The sequence below is a fragment of the Tachypleus tridentatus genome, chromosome 13 (assembly GCF_004210375.1).
Source record: "Tachypleus tridentatus isolate NWPU-2018 chromosome 13, ASM421037v1, whole genome shotgun sequence".
Lineage (NCBI taxonomy): Eukaryota > Metazoa > Arthropoda > Merostomata > Xiphosura > Limulidae > Tachypleus > Tachypleus tridentatus.
In genome coordinates, this window is record NC_134837.1 from 229,410,155 (window position 1) to 229,432,058 (window position 21,904).

Here is a 21,904-nt window from a genome sequence, read left to right on the forward strand (position 1 = left end):
ATTCGAACCCGCGACCCTCGGATTTCGAGTCGAACGCCTTAACACACTTAGCCATGCCGGGCCTCCTATATTTTGAACTACACATTTCAAACATTGCTTCATGCATCTATAACACCCTTTTCGAAAATCTAACAGTCCAATTTTTTCACGTTTTAGCAAACTTTAGTCTCTTGACAATACTTGGAAATCGAAGTAAAGGCTTTTTTAACAGCTAAGCGACCAAATATTCCAATTCTCGTTGAGTCTTCTTGATAATATAGATCTGTACTCTTTTCTGTCATTTGATACGTGGTTATTTATCTCATACTTATGCTCAATGGCAGTCTTCCTTCTGTCCTTAAGGCCTGCATAAACAAAGACGCTTAATACCAATATCAGAGTTTATACGTTCTGACCCTCCGTTCCCTGTTTTCAGTTACCTATTTCATTCTTACGATCTAGGTTGTACTTAAGAGTGTTTGGACTTTGGAGGACATTTCAGGTCTGCAGCAATATGTTTGAGAGTCCAACCATCGTAACATAAAGCTTTTATGCAAACTCTCTGCCCTGTTGACATTTCTTTACGGTTTTAAGATCGTGGCACGACAACAAAACTTAACATATAGTGTTAAATACTGTTTTATCAAAGTTTAATTGTAGAGTGCTATTAAATTAATTTCTTCTAGCATATACCGATACCATATGCTTATTTATTGCCAGCTTTTTTCTATATAGTTAACACTGCATGGAGTACCATGACAGTCATTTCAGAAACTAAATTTGATCAATATGTTCATTCAAGTAGAACCCTTATCACTCGCCCTTGGTAAAAGCATAAGGAAATTCTAAGAAAATAATATGTATTCTCACTGTGGCTCATTCGATTGTCAACAGGGATCGGTGAAGCATTATCATAGCGTTGAAATTTACATTCTATAATGACATAGAAGAATTAGCTCCATAAAACGGAAAGAAAGACAAATACTCTCGTGTCTTAACACTTTTGCACGGTTTTGTGCATCCATGTTGAGCAATGCCATTAAGTAAAATAATAATGTACCTGCCATACATCTAATATTTTTGTTTTTGAAACTATAATTAAGCATAAAATATACAATGATCTACTTATTCTTTACCAACCGCGAGCACCGCTGACTCTCCTGGGAACTCTTCACTTTTTAATTAATGTAATGAACAAATTATGAAATTTATCTAAAAAATATTAAGTAGCAGAAGCAAAGGCATGAGTTCAGACTCATAGGACAGTATGTACGATATATAAATATTCAAAGTTATGAATATATGTTTAAAACAAAAGGTTTAGGAATATACTGTAATTAAAGTACCACTCTTTAATTTACCCTTCCATAGCAATGACAAAATACATTTGTAATTCTCTTAAATTGTTGTCCAAATACTCTGCATGTAGTGTGATATTCTCATCAAATGTATATCGAAAGCTATAAACATCTAGTAATAATTTTTCATAGATAAATGTTACATAATGCAACAGCTAAAAATATGCTTTCTTTGACATGGTGTGTCTTTGTACACTGCTTGGGGGTATATTAGTCCATGTTAAATAGTGACGAACATATCTGTATAAATTTGTACCACTTAGGAATTTTTCTCTCTTATACATTTTATTTAGAATAGTCATTGAAGAAGGCAGCACTGAATTCTCATACTCTAGTCTTTAATACGTTTTTTCTTAATTCAGCGTGTTAAAAATAATTTATTTTGTCTTTGTTGTGTACAGACGCGACATAATTATTTTTATGTCCTTTCCCTGTGTAATCACATAGAAAGTCTTTAACTCCAGTAGCCATTCAGATACAACAAACAGTAGTAATCTGGTAGCAGGTAAAATGTATTATACGGTATTGTGAATAAAGATTTTGTTTTATCCATTAACTCGTGTATTTGTATTTACAATGTTGTCAAATATTCAATATATTTTTCAATAAACAATTCTAAAATTGCGTTTTTGTGGGAGCTTTTGGGTAACTGTTGACTGATATTCTTGTTTAAAAGGTTGTTTGGTTGGTTGTCGTTTAACGGTACAAAGCAATTAGGCTATCTACGACAAACAACCAATAAATGAGCAAACCAACCTTTGGAAAGAAAAAAAAAGAATTGTTTCGTTTCTTTCTTATTCTAATCAATTCCATGAAAATGTAAAAAGGTAAAAGGTGTAAGAGGAAAAAAGGATAAAACATAACAGCAAATATACAATAGTCAAAATTAAACAAGGTAAAAATGGAATTTTTCTAGGATTTGAAAAGAAAGAACAACACAAATCCAGAAAAAGATAAAACCTAAATATAATTTGAAAGGCCTGAAGCTCGTAAAAAAGCTAAAAACGTGTCTAGCATGGCCAGGCGGTTAAGGTATCAACTCGTAACCTGAAGGTCGCGTGTTCGAATCTTTGTCACACTAAACATGCTCGCCTTTTCAGCCGTGTGGGCGTTATTATGTGATGGTCAATTCCATTATTAGTTGGTAAAAGAGTAGCCCAAGAGTTGATAGTGGGTGGTGATGATTAGCTGCCTTCCCTCTCGTCTTACACTGTTAAATTAGGGACGGATAGCGTAGAGAGCCCTCTTGTAATTTTGCGCGAAATACAAAAAACAAAGAAACAAAGGCTATAAACACAGTCAAGATGAACACTGTCACCATCACTAACGACACTGTCCAAAGTAAATGGTAAATTATGAGCATAAATATGTCGAAAATGGCGTTGATGCTCGCAGTCGTAACGAAGAAAGACAGTAAAATGTGGTCTAGTGTGACTTCTATGTTACAAAGGTCACACATAGGTACATTAGTCATGGATAAAAGAAAACGGTGGGTTAAACACTGTGACCAGTGCATAGCCTTGTCAAGACAATTTCGTAGAACCTAGAGTGCCAAAAAGCAAGACCATGATTAATCTGGGAGAGCTTATTGGAATGGTCTTCACCCCAAGCCGACTGAAGACTAACACAAAGCTGAGTCTTGAATACGGCACCGTAGTGCATATATGTAACAAGCCCGGTCATAATGGCACAAGAGCAGATGGACTTAGTCTTGGTGTCAGTGAACTCATTCCTCTGAATACCTATATGGCCTGGTAGCCAGAAAAACTGGTTACTAATAGATAACAAAGAAAATTGGGCAAGGCAGCTAAAAATGTTAAGGAGAACAAAGTGAAAAGAACGCAAAGCAATTTCAGGGTCTGTAGTCAGCTAAGACAGTCTGTGTAAATAGCACAGATAGAGTACTAGTTAGTTGCTACATGATCTAGGGCACGAGAGATGACATACAACTTGACAGTGAACATAGAAACTGTATAGAGGAATCTATGAGCAACCATCGATCCATGATAAACCATGGCAAAGCCAACAAAGTCATACATCCATCTAATTATGTTCAAGAGATGTTCAGTAAAGAGAAGATGGTACTTCCAGTCTGGAGTTGTACCTTATTTAAGCAATTCAAAGAAAGATCACTCTTGCGGATAGTAACGTGACATGAAGGAATAGCCTGAACACTAGACTCATAAATGTTGTTCGATGCCAGACTAAATTCATTCATATGTGTCTAGATACAGAGATAAAATAACTAACTGTAAATTACTAATGATAACAGCCCAATGGGAACAGAAAACACAATCCCAAGTAAGGTGTGGTGGCAAGGAATCTTAGCAGCATATTGTAGGGAAATCTGGAAACATCGAAGATGGAAAGAAGGTTTATGAGATGAACATGGTCCAGCATTCATATATCAGAGATTTGTAATGAACTTTTGATCTTATGAGAGCACAATAAATCTTCAGCAGAGGAAATTGAACTGCCCCCTAAGAGGTGAAAGAGAGGATGTTTTGAGTCCTGGTACACCTGATGCGAAGCTGCTGTTTACATATACGTGATGTTTACTATAGCAGCTGTGGTGAGTAACCCATCATTTTTTTCGCAGGTGCGCACTGATCAAAATACCAGTGAACGTCCATTCCATTAATCGTCTGTGAAACACTAAACACGCACAGTGACACTGAATGGCTTTATCAGTCATCGAACACAGCCATAAGTGAGTTTCTTCCCTCTTTATAGGGTTTCAAAAGGGAAGAACAAAAAAATTGAAATTGTTTCCACACACTGTTTGCTGAACTTATGTGAATTACCATACAATCACTGAATGATCCTTTTTTAACGATTAGCCATTTTATTGACGAATGTTTTTAACAATCAATACATTCCTCACATAACACACACACACACACACATAGAGAAAAATATGAAAAAAATTGGTTAAATAAAAATTATCCAATAGGTATTAAATTAAGTAAAAAAACAAGAAATAAACTGAATATGAAACTACACACTATATGTTAATAAACTAAATAATACTCGACATGAGTAAATGAACAAGTAAAACCATGCCTAATTTCACAAATAAATCCAGAACTACATTCTTATAGATAACATTTTATCATATCAAAAATAAATTTGAATTAACTTTCATGATTTATTAGAAATAGCTCTCTTCGTGTGCTTTAGGTGTATTTTTCTCATAGCAAAGCCACACGGGGCTATCTACTGTGTCCACCAAGGGCAATCGAACCCCTGATTTTGTCGTTGTGGATCCGTAGACATATTTTAGAAAGATTATTAACCCATCAAACTCCCAGGTATGATCTCATACATAAATTCAACCTAAGTCCTAGTTCCCAGTTTAGTATAGTTTTATAAATCAGACTAAGTTGTTTATAAAATTACTTGAAGCAACACATATACACTGTGTTTTCTTTTATTACGTTTTTATCTTATAAAGACAAAGTCGAAACACCTACCAAAATTGCCATAGTTACAAAATATTTCTTCACCAAAACCAATAAAAAGAGTGGGTTTATTACTCAGTGTAACATTCATTACCTTTATATTCTTACGATTTTCTTGAGAGAAAAATTATGCGCTTATGAATATTTAAAATTAGGCCTAAACCAAACATATTAGTATAAACCATTAAAAAAGACCAGGGAAGCTACGTTGTTATCTCATTATGGCTGAAGCTGAGCACTTTGTACTCCACTAAACATATACACATCTCAGCACGTAAACCAATTTATTTATCTATCTGGAAAGCTAAGCTCTTTTTACTTTGTTTATGTAACTAAATATACATACACTGCTAGTCAAAATCTTAAAGCCAATGAACTTAAAAAAAATGCATTTTGCATTGTCAGACTCAACCACTTATTTGAGTAGAGCTTGGAAAGATGAAAATAAGAAATGGGAAAATAAAAATAAAAAACTTTTTTAGCATTTAATAGGGAAAATGTGAACACTATGAAATTAGCCTAAATACTAGCTGATCAAGAGTTTAAGACCATACTGAAACGAAGCATTAATCGATAAACACTTAACGAAAGCTAGTCACTTGTGTTCAAGCATTAGCGTTGTCAACATCTCCAATTGACATCTCCTGTGTTACATAAGGTAAAAACATGGCAAAGGCTAAAACGTTGATGGAGTTTGAACGTGGCAGAATTGTTGAGCTGCAAAAGCAAGGTCTCTCTCAACGTGCTATTGCTGGTGAGATTGGACATAGTAAAACTGCTGTTGCAAATTTCTTAAAAGACCCTGAAGAATACGGAACAAGAATTTGAAGTGGTCGGCCCAAAAAAATTTCGTCAGCATTGAGCAGGAGGATTCGACGGGTTGTTGGGCAAGACACCAGCTGATCGTTGAACAAGATTAAGGCCCTTACGGATGCAGAATGCAGCTCAAGAACAATAAGACAGCTTCGATGAGAGAAAGGCTTTAAAAACTGTAAAGGTCTTCAAAGGCCATGCCTCCTTCCACACCATGAAACAGCTCAGTTAAACTTTGCTGAGAAGCACCAAACATGGAATGTAAAAAAGTGGACAAAAATTTTGTTCTTTGATGAGAAAAAATTTAACCTCGATGGTCCAACTGGTTTCCAACATTACTGGCACGATAAGGATATCCCACCGGTAACATTTTCTACACGATATAGTGGGGGAGGTTCCATCATGATTTGGGGTGTTTTCTCCTTCCATGGAACAATGGAGCTTCAGGTTATACAGGGGCGTCAAACAGCAGCTGGCTGCATCGGAGATCGCATCCTTGCTGACTGAAGGCCCTTTCAGCAGGACAACGCTACAATCCACAATGCCTGCAGAACAAAGGACTTTTTCATGACGAATAACGTGATTCTTTTGAACCATCCAGCATGTTCGCCCGAACTGAACTCCATTGAAAATGTTTGGGGGTGGATGGCAAGGGAAATCTATAGAAATGAACGTCAATTCCAAACAGTGCATGATCTTCGTGAAGCCATCTTCACCACTTGGAATAACATTCCAGCCAACCTTCTGCAAACGCTTATATCGACCATGCCAAAGCGAATGTTTGAAGTTATTCGCAATGACGGCTGTGCAACTCACTACTGAGACCCCTTGTTGGGCATTTCCTACCATGTTTAGGACTTCTTTTTGGTATGGTCTTAAACTTTTGACCAGTTAGTATTTAGGCTAATTTCATAGTGTTTACATTTACCTATTAAATGCTATTTTTTTTTTCTGTTTTCGCTTTTCTTATGTTCATCTTTCGAAGTTCTACTCAAATAAGTGGTTTAGTCTAACAACGCAAAATGCATATTTTTGTTGTTCATTGGCCTTAAGATTTTGGCCTGCAGTGTATGTAACAAACGAAGCATATGTACTAACACACAAATACACAAATCTACTTCAAAGCAGTGTATCATCAAATGTGTACATCACCATTCAGTGGCAAGGCTGTTTGTTTGCTATGACAACTAAAGGCAACACGAATCATCTTCCCTACAAGACTGATAGAACAAAACTCTTTGAGACCCTGCATACAAAGTAGGCAAAATTCTAACTTGAACAATAACAGAACACTAAATGTAATAAAATGAATGACTGAATAAATTATCGTTAATTTTGTAATTAATGCATAAATCACATTTTATATTAACAGCCTTAAAGTCTATGCACACGTAGACATAACCTAATATAGTATAAGTGGCAGTGATTAACAGTAAAAGTTGTTTCTTCATCATAACACAGAAAGGAACTTCAGTTGCTGTGTTTGCTGTAATAATACCGCCATCTAGGGCTTGGAAAATCCATTACATGAAAACAATACATCTAGTAAAAGTGTATATATTTCATCTATTATTCACGTTGTGTTGTTTTTTTAGAACAGAACACCTTTACTACACTCCAGTAAAACTGACATCGTCCTGCTACATACAAAGTTATAATGTTGAATGTAAAATTGTTCAGAAATGTTTTACAAACAAATTCCCACACAACAACAGTACTCAGAAATCATCCTACTGGCATGTCAGAGTTTCTAACAATTATTAGCAGCACAAAAAACGTCAACTTCCTAAGATATTACCTGATTACGTCAGTTATCCTAACTGTGTGTATTTGCCAAGTATCGTCGGGTGTGTATCACAGAAATACCGCTATATTTTACTAGGTAGATCAAGCAATTATCCAAAACACAAACTAAATATTATAACCATTGGTCAAATGGTTAGCCTTAGCAACATTAATTAGGATATTAATATTAGTATTTCGACAGAGCAGTCAAAAGCCTCTTCTATTGAGACCTCCTCATCTGATTCTTCTCGAACAATCAGAGATATATATATCCAGTATATTTCTCCTTATCAGTTGACTTCAGATCGTACAGAACAGTGTTTTTGTTGTCGACAAAGTCAATCTCTACATTTTTGAACCACTAAAAAGTCCTCAGTAATATAGATTTACAGATTGCCAACATGTTCATTGTGATTTTGGGTGCCACGTGACCGTTGCATGTACACTGGATTAAGTACATAAACTGAGTTGCTCATGTATTACATATGCATGTCTTGACCAGTCTGAGTTAAAACCTATTCAAATTATGCACATATTTCTGCACATCTATTACTGTAGGATGCATCTATTCTTCATATTTACTGTTATATTTATCCACTGAAGACAATGCCTTGAATCTACTTGGAGCTGTTCATTTCGTCTTAACGTCTGTAACTTCAGAAAAAATCAGATGACTGTTGATCAGTAATACAATAAATCATTACGATACAGAGTAATTGTTCATTCCAGTTACTTTGGTCATAATTCAAAGACATAGCAAGCATGTGTTTGACAGTCTGCACTGTCCAATCAGTTAAAATGATGTTAAGGACGATGTGGTAAAGTTAATGTTCCCATTACACCCTACAACAACCTACTGATACTTTATCCATGTATATCTCTCTAGGTTCTGCGAATCGTGCTGCACATTGTTCAGCCACTACATCAGCAGTAAAATGTGCTATCCAACGGATAACTTTCAGTCCATTTGATGAATTGGTAAACAATGACAACTCACCACTGTAGGCTTTAAACAGAGGGCCAGTTATATACAGGATGATTATTTGCAAACGAGAGCCTACAATTATTTCTAAGGTTTGCTTATTGCAACCAGTTTTTCTCTGAGTGTCCAAATTGTCTTCAATATCTTTACATAAAGGTGAGCGAAAAATATTTCTGTGCGTTTATGGTGATGTATGACACTTTGTGGTGTCCTCCCAATCCTTGCACCATGCACAGCTCAAAGTATCTACTAACTAAGAGCTCTGTAGACCTCTAGTTGCATTGTAAAATAATTACCACGTTTCTCTGACCTATAATGATGAATCAACACACCATCGTTTCCTCCTAACTGACCTCATGTTTGTTAAATATAAAGTTTGTTTGTTTTTGAATTTCGCGCAAAGCTATACAAGGGTTATCTGCGCAGCCTTTCTTACTTTAGCAGTGTAAGACTAGAGAGAAGGCAGCTAGTCATCATCACCAACCGCCAACTCTTGGGCTACTCTTTTACCAACAAACAGTGTGATTGACCGTCACATTATAGCGTCCCTACGGCTGAAGGGACTAGCATGTGTGGTGTGACGGGGATTTGAGCCCGCGACCGTTAGATTACTAGTCGAGTGCCTTAATTACCTGGCCATGAGGGCCCAGATGTAAAGTTCTTGGGATTACATTCCCTAGCAGTTAGTAAGTAAGTTTTATATGACACTCGTTCTTCTATAGGATGAAAACAAAGTTACAGCCGAAAAGCAAAAAATAAAAAAATGTTTATGCACAGATGTGCATAATTTATCATTTTTGCACACTAAATTTCTCTAAAAAAAAGGGGGTTTGATTACTAATATAATCTTAAGGAACACATTTTACAAATGTTGTCACTGGAGCATAGGTATATAGTTAGGTCAGAATATAAGACGAAATATATGTTGAAATCATGTACTCCTGTACACGGGCGTATCTTTATTCATATAATAGCATTACACTTCAGCACAAGTTTATGTAGTTTGTTAAAAATTCTAGACGAATATGACTTCTCCAATTTTGAACTCTGTTATTCATGATCCAATTCATATATAATATGGACACTTCAAAACGTGAGTGAGATGTTTTACATTTTTGGTAGTTTAACTGTTAGAACCAGTTTTGTTTGAGAACATACTACACGTGTATCACAGTGAGAGGTGCCTTCAAGCAACACCAGAAGTCCAAAGTTAACTCTAGTTATAAATTGTAGGCTTTATTTGTTTAAAGGCAGGCTATGTATATTTGTATCAGTTTGTGGAAAAGGCTTCACATCAGTTACTTTTATAGTACGAGTTCTGTCTGTAATCAATATTCCATGTTAAATATGAAGACTTTAAACTCGGTTGCTTTAGTGATGCTTAGACTGTTACAAGATGGTGACAAAAGATACTCAAAAATGATAGTGTGGATAATGTTTTAGCTTTTTTTTATCGCTTGTATTTATTAGTACGCCCAAGCCGGCCCGTTATGGCCAAGTGGTTAAGGCACTCGGGTCGTAATCCGGGGGTTACGGGCTCCAATCCCCTTCGCACCAAACAGTTCGCCCTTTCAGCCCTGGGAGCGTTATAATGTTACAGTAAATTCCACTCTTCGTTGATAAATGAATAGCCCAAGAGTTGGCGGTGGGTGGTGATGACTACCTGCTTTCCCCGTAGCATTACACTGCTAAATTAGAGACGGCTAGCACAGATAGCTCTCGTGTAGCTTTGTGTGAATAATTAATTAATTTTATTGTTATGATGTGAACGAATATTTTCACTGGGCGAAACGTGATTATAATTGATTATACTTCTCATGATGTACGGGTATTGGGAATGTTTACAATATTATTATTATAGACACTTTTAATTCTTTAAAATTTCTAAAGGTCTATACTCTATAGATAAATAATATAAAATGTTCAAAATATAATAGGCTTAGTAATAATGCATTATGATAAGTATAATTAATTATAATAATACTTTATAAACTTGAAAAAGACATACATATCATAACAATTGTTTTCGTAACAAACAGTTCATATAAATAGTGTTCCGAATACTACTGTGTCTGGTTTGTTCTAATTGGTCTGATGAATTATGGAATTAGTGAAACATTTAGTAATGGATATAGAGAACGTAGTGTGGTTGGAATACTATTGTTGGTAAACACTGTTCTGATTCATGAAAATCCTTAAGGGACTATTTAAAGAATGCAGTTTTAAGAATATATAAGCGTGATAGTGATATCTTATGGCAAGCTTTATTAATTCACTTTATTGTTACCGGGGGCGGATGTAAACAAAAATAAATGGGCCCGGTGGGCTTTATTCGTACCAATATTATACATCAAACAAAAGCAAATAGGGCCCTTTCCTAAAAAGAGGCTAGGTCAACTTTAGCTGATCTAGGTGACCATTAAATCTGACTCTTATTGCCACTGCAGTTGAAAAGTATTTTTGTTTGTTTATTTGTTGTTAAACACAAAGTTACACAATGGCCTATCTGTGTTGTGCCAACCACAGGTAACGAAATCCGGTTTTTAGTATTAAAAGTCTTCAGACTTAACGTTGAGCCACTGGGAGGCTTGAAGAGTAGTAATACAAAGTTAAAGTTGTAAAAGCTCGGCTGCTGTACAAGATATTATTAACTTGAATTAATGTAATATAGCTAAAGTGTGACAGATGTATTCGTATAATATTCTAATGTTGACTATTTCAAAACAGCTCAATCTGTATCAATTTGAGATGTGTCAGATAGAAATATTAGTTTAAAATTAAGTTGAACAAGAACAGACTTATTTTTTACTAAGAAATTAAAAGATAACTATTATATAATTATAAATAAGATGATCTAGTGAACTATGATGATATCAAAATATACGTTATTGTAGCCCTAAAGCTAGTAATAAATATGATTTAAGTGTAGACATCATTAATGTTGAAATATTGAAATGTTTTTCTGTTATCTGAATAACAGGATTAACTGTCACTTTGATAACGCATTCACAGCTGAAAGTGCAGGGTGGAGAATATGCAATTGCAATACAGCACAAATTTTGGACAATCTGATACGCAGCGGGATGTACTGAGCATCAGGTTACGCCAAAGAGATAGCGCCTGAACTAAGCGAAAATGCTAAATATCATCTGAAAGTTTGAACTTTTACAAAGAGGAAGATAGGAAAACACCTAGTAGTTAGGTGATATTTTTTGGTCTCCTACATGAAGGGTGATCTAGTAAAATAGGAAATTACACAAAAATACTACCTGGCATGGTAAGGTGATTAGGGAGCTAGACTCGTAATATAAGGATCGCAGGTTCACATCCCGTCACACTAAACATATTCGCTCTTTCATCAATAGGGAAGTTATAATGTAACAATCAATCCATTTTATTAATGCTAAAAGAGTAGCTCAAGACTTAGCGGTGACTAGCTGCCTTCTCTATGGTCTTATCTTAGCTATATTATGAAGAGCTAATTCAGATAGCCGGGCCCGGCATGGCCAAGCGTGTTAAGGCGTGCGACTCGTAATCTTAGGGTCGCGGGTTTGCATCCCCGTCGCGCCAAACATGCTTGCCCTTTCAGCCGTGGAGGCGTTATAATGGTACGGTCAATCCCACTATTCGTTGGTAAAAGAGTAGCCCAAGAGTTGGCGGTGGGTGGTGATGAGTAGCTGCCTTCCCTCTAGTCTTACACTACTAAATTAGGGACGGCTAGCATAGATAGCCCTCGAGTAGCTTTGTGCGAAATTCAAAAACAAACAAAACAATTCAGATAGCCCTTTTGTAGTTTTGCACGAAATTCACAAAACAAACAAACAATCTTAAAAAAAATTACCTAAATATATGTAATTACTTCAACAGATTAACTTTTTTTTTTTACTTTTATATCACAGATGTTTCGCACAATAGATTTCACATTGCACTCAGAGATGTTAGTTCCAAAAACAAGAATAATAAAAAATTTCAAAAACACAATCCACTAAAATATTATGCAAGATCTTTAAACAACACTGTAATAATGACTAATAGCTAAAAGCAAAGTTACTTTTCTTATTTTTAATCTTATTGCTTCTAGTTAATGTCTGTAAACCTTAAAAACGTTCTAAAACATTAAATGTTCAAACAAAACAACTGTTCTCTCTCTCCAGTGCCATTAATTCTTGGTATAAAATATAGCCTGTGGTTTTGACATGTTCTTTTAGTTGGTATATACATATAAGATGATACTTTATTGAGTGAAATTTGATAATTAGTTTTTGAGCTTATATTTTCCAAATTATATTGAATATTTAAAACAGAAGTTGTTTCTTAATAGTAATATCCGTTTTTAAATATATACATATTGAGCCAACAATAGATCTGAAATTTATAAATGGATTGATTAAAAGTTAAAATTAATGACTTGTTAAACATTGATCAGAAAATCCAATTTTTAAGAAACACGATTGGTTTTTAATACACAAGTGAAGTTTCTTTTAATTCTATCACAAAAAATGATAGGTTATTGGTTATTTTTCAGATTTTCTTGTAATTAATACATTTGAATGTAACACTTAATAATTATAAAAGTAATTTAAGTATGGAAAAATGTGTTTACGGTAATTCAATCAGATGAAATTAATTAGCAACATTATTGATAACAAACTGAAATTCTTACTGGCATTAACTTTACTTTTGCAACTGTTGCTTGTGATTCATAGTTGTAAAATTTAACAACAGTAATAACTTTTATGCTTGTGATCACTGTCTCAAATTATTAAAGAAAATTAATCTTCTACCTTAGATACTCTGTCTGTATTTGACACCATGTATGTAGGTATCATTTTGGACATGAAGAGTCACTAATACATCCAATGCTACTCCTCTAATAGGCTCTAAAAACTTATTTTGAATCAAGAAATTTCCTGTAGGAGAGGAATAGTATCATCTATCATATACTAAGTGTTTAAGTAACACATTTACGGATTCTACATCAAAGTTTTAAAATATTTTACAATGTCTTTATATAGAATTTAGTCATAATTAGAGTTTCTTTGCAATTTTCTCTATATCAACTCATAAATAACGAAAATATTTCTGTATAATCATTCAACACAAGTTTCTAAATTTCTCATCAATTTTGGACAAGCCTCTAGGAGTTTGACTCAATATGTGTCAAACATTAACTTTTCAGGTATTTTGACACTCTCAAATGTTTTTTCCATTTATCTTTTGTTTCCAATCTGGTAGTTTACTTGCAAATACTAAAAAGAGAGAAAACCTACCATAACCTTGGATTCGTTTACCACAGCAACAAGATTTATGCAGTTAAGAGATGGTAGAACATGTTATAAAGAATTAAAACTAGTGTAAATTTAGGAGCTTAATTAGCATTATTAAAGACTAATATTTATATGTCCGTAGTAAGTTTGAAGGCTTCTCATGCTAAAAATTGCATTTCCATGGCACAGATAGTTCGTTGTGTAATTTTGTGCTTAATAACAAACAAAGAAACATCTTTAAGGCTTTTTTTAAATATACAAAGAACACAAGCTAAAACAAATAAAAATGGCAATGGCCAATTTATCTGACAACATAATAATAATATAAAATTGTGTTTTGTGTAATGGCTCAGCGAGCTCTCTTACGATTAAAAGTAAAAGAGAAGTTATACATCGCAATAAAAGTGGTATTTGTTTAATATAAATTTAAATATTCTATGTTATACGTCGTAATATAATTTCCTGTGAATAAATTAAGCAGTGCCAAACGCTAGCAAATAATATAATTGCGGACTGTCTCAAACTTGAAATCTGTAGATTAAATAAGTATTTCTAGGATTAAACAGTCCTGAAAATATTGTATTTTAAAGACTTAAGTAATACTATACAGTTCCAAATACATTTCATTTTTAAAATTAAAAAAACCTAGTAGTTCTCAGATTGTTGGAATTTAAGAAGAGATAGACAAACATCATTATATAAGTTCAAAGTGAATATTGGGTTGTACTGTATACGTGAACCAATTTTAAGTGTTTTAAAAGTGAGGATATTTGCTGTTAAAAAATACCGACGTTGCAACTTAAATTAATCTGTCAGAGTGAATAACTGAAACTACTGGTGTACCACTAAGAATGTGGTAACTGTAGTGCCGCAATGCTACAATCAGGGAGCTGTCTTAGACTTCTGGGAAAGGTAATAAACGACAAAACATATTTTGTATGCAGTTCCAAAAATTATATTATAATTATCTTAACTGTTTGAGCTCTAGTTTAATCTAAAATGAGATAAAATTTATGACGCAGTCAAAGAGATCCACCTTTTAGCAAATGGGTGTATCATTGCTGATACTTTACAGTGGTACTGTAATAATTATTGATTTCTTATGGAAGGTCAGAAATAACAGAAATTACGATAAATAGAAAACATTTCAACAAAAATGTACTTACCTCCTGGAATATTGCTGTCATAGAGTACCAACTCTGGTTTGAATCGGCAGGAAAAGGCAATCTGGAGAGATGATAGTTTCCTCACTGGCGTAGCCAAGGCTTGAAGCTCGAGAACATAGAACAGAGCATAGGCGTATATCGATCGTAATAGCTTTTGGTTAAGCTGTGTGGTGTACTAATCACATAGATCAAGAAAAAGTTCACTCTGTTAGTAGTGTCATCTAGTGTAAATAGGTGCTACCACTATTGCACAATTCTGAAAAATAGAAATATATGTATACATCGTTTGTACTTCTATATCTTATACAAGACAAACATACTATATTTCACAAAAAACACGCCGTGATAGAAAACTTCTATATTTATATAAGTAAGTATTAAGTCTTAGTAACTGTTTTCATGATTTCACAATACCATAAAAATCTTATTTTCTGCTTTTTTCTTATTTATTATTTAGTGATTTCATCAAGGTTTTTACGAACTTTGTCAGGAAAAAGATGTTATTAAAAACATTCTGATTTATTTCATTAACTAAAAATCGTGAAATGCAACGTAAACTTTTTTGTCCTACCAGCGAAGCATTTTTTCAACTTTTATGAAGAAAAGATGTTGAAAATGAAACATCAGGAACAAATACCAAATTAAAAAGACTGTGATAGTTTTACATTTAAAACTATCCAACGGTTTTCCAAAAGACTGAAAAAAATTTATAGTTCCTTCTCATGTATTTGAATACTTGGTTAAACATAATCTCTTTTGTTTTTCAGATGTTATAATAATTGACGAGGAAAACAGTATAAATAATACAAACATTAAAAAAGTGATCTTTATTATAAACCAAAGCCTAACAGCAAGAAGTATACAGACATACAGTTATGTTTGTTCTCATGGCTTTTCTTATTTAGTTAATTAATTTATTATTAATCTTGAAACACGTGACATTTTGAAATGATTTGCGATTATATTAAAAACTTGTCATCTGATGATGCTAAGTAAACGTAGTTTTTTAAACAGAGGTTTTTAAACAGTTTTATTTGTTTATCTATAAATTTAAAAATATATTAAAGTAAAACATACTCGAAATTAATACAAAATGTGCAAAGCGAAGATAAGTCGTTCATCTTTTCGTTGTCATTCATCATGAACAAAATATAGATACATACTTACGAAAATAATAAAATAAAATGACACTCAAAAATTAAAAGTATAAAATAAATACCTTTTATAAAAGCAGCAGTACAAAACCTCTTTACATCAAAAATTAAACATATATATCTTTAGAAATATTTAACGGAAAAGAAGACACGAAACACGTATAGATATATCAAAGCTTTGGAGTATATAATACATAAATACATATAATAACAGGACCTATGTACAAAAAGGATGATTACTACATATAAAGATCATACAGCAAAAATTTTAATGAAACTTAAGTTATATTTATACTCACGAAAGGAAAAGAAAATAATAATAATAATAATCTTTTGCAGTACCGCAGGAAATAAAGTCTTCTTACCTTTGTTGGAGCTACGATATCAGATCCTCCAATGCAGTGGTTGAATTACATTTCCATGGCCCTCTGTCTCACAAGAGCATTAAAAATTTGGTTTAATTTGGTCATGAGACAGTGTACCTTTTTCTTCAATTATGTAGAAAAATACTTTTACTTCAGTTGATGGTCTTTTCCTAAACAAAGTACCAAGTTCTCCATCCACCTGGCTGCTTGCTCTTGGCAGTTCTGCATGAACGCTGGAATGTGCCGAAGTGCAAGGGGTTATTTTATTTCAGTCAAAGCAACGTAGGCAACTCTACTTTTCAGGTTAGAAATCAAATCAACTTTCCCATTTTAAAGTTCTAACATCCTTATGAAATCCTTTATTTTCATTCATATGCTGCTTGACAGTTGTGTTGTGAGTGTAACTGATACATTCTTTTTGTACAAAACACGTGAGTGACCGTGTGTAACATCCATACACAGGTGAAACTTCACACACAAATAAATATTTATTAATACACATATACATTGCTATGTACATATATCTGAACAGTACACATCATCAAATACACTATTAGCTGTAGACAAAATTCCGCTATCATGGTAACTTACACATGCTATACCCATTAGCTCTATCTTGATAGTTATGATACTATAATGTACTGTCATCTAAGGCTCATCAAACTTAACATGTTTTAATAGTGTCACGAAATAAATAATCATTTGCTAAATTAATCAAATGTTCTCCTAGTCAGAATTAATATTCGTGCTGTCGATACAGTATATATATCTCTTATACCAACCTAGACTAAAAACAATATTCTCCAGTATAATGTATTTACTGTTCTAGATAGCCAACACTCAGTTATCGTGTTATCAATATAATATATTATCATACATGAGATATGTCGCTCACTACAGCTGGCATAAAATTAATTAAATAAAACAAATACTATTCATTTAGATTCACGAGAACCCAATTTACATGCTCTGGTGGGAAAAACACAACTCTCTCACTGAATTTACGTGAACTATAGACACTCTAGTGACTATCATACAATCTACTCATTAGAGATTCTGTTACTTAGTTGGATAAGATGAACAATTCTCATAAAAGATTAGATGACATTATGTATCAGAAAATTGCTCAAAAGATGACCTAAGAATGTCGAAACGTTGTTCTGTATTTTATTTTAATTAAAGTTTTAATACTCATATACCAACAGTCTTTAGAATACAGCTTGGAGATCAGTGCTCTTTCAGCTGAGCTCTTAGGGACATTCTACATTCTTATAAACTTATAATATGCCAGGTATTGCATAGATCATATCAGTCATCGTAGCTGTGTCATAATCAAACCAGTCACATACCAATATCCTATAGATACTTCTCAAAGAAACTATACTCGATATTAAGAAAGTTAGAGTAACAACACCATTTGGTCTGCTGGTTTTACAATAAAAAACATCCGAACTTTTGATATCCTATAAAAATTTCTCCATGCAATTGCTCGATAGCTTGGAAAGTTAAAAAAAAATGTCATTTCCTTTCAGGTCTTTACCCCACTATTAATGACTGTTCTAACTGCTGGTCCACTTGTGCTCTCTAATACTTCCTTTCTGGGCGCTTACTCCTGTGGCTCATCCTACACAGTCTTATAAGTCGTTCTACATCTTTCTCCTCATTAGACGAGTCAAGATGATATAAAACAGTATTATAATCATATTATAATTCATCATTCTTGACCTGAAATTCCTGGTCAAGTTAGTGCAAAAAAATACACTTCAGTAGTTTAGTTCGTTTTGAATTTCGCGCAAAGCTACACAAGGGCTATCTGCACTAGCCATTCTTAATTCAGCAAAGAAAGACCAAAGGAAAAGCAACTTGTCATCACCACTCAGTGGTAAATATTGAGCTATTCTTTTATCAACAAACAGTAGGATTAACCATCTCATTATAATGTCCCTATGACTGACAGGGCAAGTATGTTTGGTGGGACAGGGATTCGAACGAGTCAAGCACCTTAGCCACTAGGCCATGTCAAATACACACATCAGTAACACATGGATATAGACTATCGTTTTTTATAAGCTTATGCAAATTCACATAACAGCTGCACCTCTCGCGCCAATTCATTGATTTGTTGGAGTGTAAGATTAAGTCCAGTCTAGCCAAAGCTAAGCTTCTTCTTTGTTGTTGGCATGCATCAAAATCATTTTCAGTCTCTATGTTAGAGCTTTTGTTCCTTGACTATTTTTTCATAGCTCTTTTTCTACCATTTGGTGACTTCCCCTAGAAGTTTGTACTTGTGCACAAAGATTAGGCCATGTTAAGAGAACCTGATCAGTCAGTCTTGATGGAACAAATAAATTAGTTGATCCTTTACCCACGTCTGCAATTGGAACAAAAAAGATGTAATGGACTTTCACAGAACAGCAAAAGTCTGAAGTGCACAAGAGAACTTCTCATAGATGTGACAACTGTTTCTGGTGGCTGTCACTATTCAGTGCCTAAATTTTCCTTCTGGTCTTAAATATTTTATGGAAAACAACATTTCAGCACATTCAAAGCTTCAAGCAAATAACACAACAGTTCGAAAGAGCACAGGCAAACATATTCATTAAAAGGAAAATAGACTTTCCAGAAAAGCAATTTCTTTCGTAATGTGCTAAATTTTCTCTGTCCTAACTACTCTGTGGTATTTTCAGATTCACTAATTTATCTTGAGTAACCAAATAACCATACAAAAAAGAGGCCGCCAGGAAATATTTTATGGGGCGATATTGGTTGTCTTAACCGCAACTGACTTTAAAATAATGAAAAAGACGGAACACTGAACGCAATTTATAGCAGTATAAATACAATTTATTTAAATACAAACAACAAAGATAAAAACGAGTGTATTGTGTACCACATTTACTGTAGAGCTCTCAGTGTATCTAAAGAAATCAACACCTGTAATAATCTCAAATCATTATGTCAGAGACTGAGAAAACATGGTGCTATACACCAATATCAACAACATCTTTCTTCTCATACTATTGTCCATGTCATTGAGGGCTATTCCCACATGTGGTCAGCTTCCGGTCAGTTACCTCTTTTTCTCTTTGTGAACCTGACGATGACCGAAGAAGGTCGAAACGTTGTTCGCTCTTATATGTAAAATATTTTCTCAACCCAAACGAGCCGTTTTTGCATATATATTGTTTAATGTTAGTTAATGTCATTTGTAACATAAGCTTACAAAAAGTTACACCAGGGTACAAGTATTTAAGTTTATGGAAATGTTTATGAAGGAAATAAAGTAGTTTATTATTGCTACTGAGATGGATGCCGAATTATTTTTAGAAAGTAATTAAAAATTCAGCAACGAGAAACAATGCTACAATATGCTGTCAAAATTTGTCATTATTTTGGTGAAAATGAAAATTTTAAGCAAATTTAGAAGCAAAGAAACGGAACATTATAAGAATATCAAGAAGAAAGGAAGTGAAGATTAACAGAAACTACGAATAATGAGACACATAATTAGAAGAAAAACTGGTTAGAAAATTAAGAAGAAGCCAAAAAAAAATTTACAGAAACTTAAAGATCAATAGATAAGAGGCAATAATTTAAGAGAGGAGTGACAAGAAAGAGATATACTATCTAAGGAAGAATTAAAGTTAAACATAAATAAGACTGAAAACGAAGTAGATGAAACAACTGGAGATGTATAGAGATTACAACAATAACATTTGTAACAGATTTATTGTTGTACATTTATTTTAGTGCTTACGCTTGTTCCTGAATAATTTTCTTTTTTGTATGTGACGTATATTCTTGACTGTGCATTGCGCAAGTCCCGCCTGTTCTCGAAATTTGTAGAAGAGTGTTGAAACTAATATTTGCTTACCAAAACGAGTTAGAACATTGTTGAAATTCCTAGAGTTTCGCGTGATTTGCATAAAAAGCAGCTAGCGAGAGGCAGAAAATTATTATTCATCAGCTACAGTGCGTGTGCTATAGGCCTAGAAAGCTACAAGTGTGATTAACGCCTATTAATCAGAAAGCGACAGAATTTGACCAGGAATAGTTATAGATTTCGAACATTACAAACCGTTCAACTTTAATAAATTAACTTATGTCGTTAATTTTTCTACAAGGACATTAACTATATCCTTTGCTAAAAGTCAGCTTATAAACGACTTTAGGCCAACTAAGCTAGCTAACTTAAGCGAGGTGTGACAATATCGACTCTGAATTAATTTATTCGTCGTAGACCTGGATTGTCGTTAACATATTTAGTTTTAGACTGGATATAATACTCATTATTGTCTGTAAAGTTTGTAAAACTTGTGTATATAAATCATTATTTGTAATAACTTTTAGTAATAACCGTTATCATAAATTGTATTGTGTTTTTTTTCGTTTGTATATTAAAGTATATTTGTGTTTAAAAATATGTGTATCAATCTTGTTGGTAAATAAGATAAATTTAATACATATTAATATTTAATTAAATACTAAATTTAAATTTCCTAATAAATCGAAGACTCGTCCAGGATAAATTATAATACGTAACTTATCGAAGAAGTAAGGAGAGACTTTAATAATAACAGTTGAAGGAATAGAGCAAAAGTGTAATGATATATCGATGAAGTAAAAAAAAAGGAGTTTTAGGAAATATAAACAAGTGCCATTGAGATGAAAGAGAAAAAAAAAAAACATCAGTAACAGAATAAACTCGATGGACTCAGCAAATAGCCCGATTTGATTTTGCTCTAAGAAAATGTACACACAGAGAATAAACACCTGGAAAACAAATAATTAAATACAAAGTTTAAGCCAATCACATCTTTTTATGCATTGGTGAAGTGTCCCATTCTAAAACACTATCTACTACAAAGTATAGAATAGAAGAACTTATTTGATCCACACCTACTATTACCATGTTATTTGTTACTAAAGGACTTTTGTTCTTCTCTAATCGCCACAGCAAGAACTTCAGTTCCATAATTTATCTGGCCAACACATCATCAAAGAAAAGAATAACCAATGTACTATCACGGAAAAGTACCACGAGAGTGATACCAGGCTCAGTTTCAAATCATTTTCTAATTTAATGGGTGGAATAATGAACAGCAGACCACCCATTTAAATGAACCAGCTTAACAACGAACGAAACATAGTAACTACTTTGTCCAATGGGTTCAGAGTGCTGTACCAGAAGGAAAAATATAGAGCAAAGTTTCAGAACACGGTATGGAGGAAAGAAGAGACATTAACCGAACTTGCATAATATTTGGAAATATTTGTCCAATTATCTTACTTGGACACTCCTTATAAGATGATGGGTTTGTTGGTACAACAAATTTTTATACCTTATACAGTCTTTAAGGCTAAAAGTTGAAACAGTCAGCGTATTTACGTGGAGTTTTTGGATCTATGTTTGCTATCGCACTTATAAAGTCTCGTTGTTCAAGTTGATTTGTTTTATGTCAGTTAACGTCATTTGTAACGTAGATCTACAACAATTTACAACAGCGTACAAGTGTTCATGTTTCTAAAAACGTTAAGAGAGGAAACAAAGTAGTTTATTATTGTTAGGTGCAC